This window comes from Tupaia chinensis, unplaced genomic scaffold, assembly GCF_000334495.1.
Source record: "Tupaia chinensis unplaced genomic scaffold, TupChi_1.0 Scaffold000147_1, whole genome shotgun sequence".
NCBI classification, from domain to species: domain Eukaryota; kingdom Metazoa; phylum Chordata; class Mammalia; order Scandentia; family Tupaiidae; genus Tupaia; species Tupaia belangeri.
In genome coordinates, this window is record NW_006159617.1 from 8,012,838 (window position 1) to 8,013,853 (window position 1,016).

The window sequence follows — 1,016 nt, forward strand, 5'->3', positions numbered from 1 at the left end:
GTGTTGTGGTTTGGGAGAGGGGGACGGCGGCCGCCGCCGCAGAGAATCCTGGGGTTTTTGAGCGAGTCGTAGGTGCCTGCAGCAGAGCTTGGGCCGCGGTGGGGGGCGCGCTCCCCTCTCTTTCCTGCCTCGGAGGTTGATTTAATTCGGGCAAGTTTTGCAGGCGCGCACAGCACCGGCGGGGGCCGGAACGCGCGCACTCCAGCTGCCTGCAGACCTACACACTCATGAAAAACAGATCGTGTAACCACCCTGGCACCAACCAGTCGGTTTCAAGTTTCCGCGTGTAATTTTTATTTTTTTTACTTTTAAACAACTACTGCACTATCCAAATATTGGCTAGTCCTGGGGACGCGGGCGGGCAAATCATCGCCCCAGGCTTAGTGTAATTATCTCAGGCATATTTGGTTTATCCCTTAGGCAATTGTTGGCGACACTCTGCTAGGGAGAGGGATTCTGTGCAAGGTTTTATTGCGTTTAATTGGTTCTATGGAGGGGAGTAAAATTTTGTCAGACAAATAATTTTAGGAGAGGTTATTTATTCATTCTGTCTCCTCTCTGCCCCAGCTCCCAGAGGGTCCCATGCACTGCTCAGCTTGGATCTAGGCCAGGTCTTTCCAAGACGTCTGCAGACAGCTGTGGCCAGCGTGAGGAGGAGCGCCGTTACCGACAGGGTTAGGATGTGCACGCCTGGGAAGCAGGCGAAGGTTCTCGCGCACGTCTGGATTTCCGTGGATTCTCCCCTTTATCAACTGACCTCTACGTGCAGAAGGTTGCCCGGGTTAATTATGTTTGTGGTCCTTTGAGGAGTCTTTCCTGTTACCCCACTCTGCCTCTCTTGACCCTTTACTGACATTTATTTATTTACTTACTTATTTCAAGAGAGATTTTTGCTATAGGGCGCATGTGCTGACCACAGAGACAGAGAGACAGAAAGTGATAACTCCCCCCCCAACCCCCACACACGCTGATTGCGGGGGGGGGGGGGGCCACGCCGCAACCCCTTCTCTCGGAAA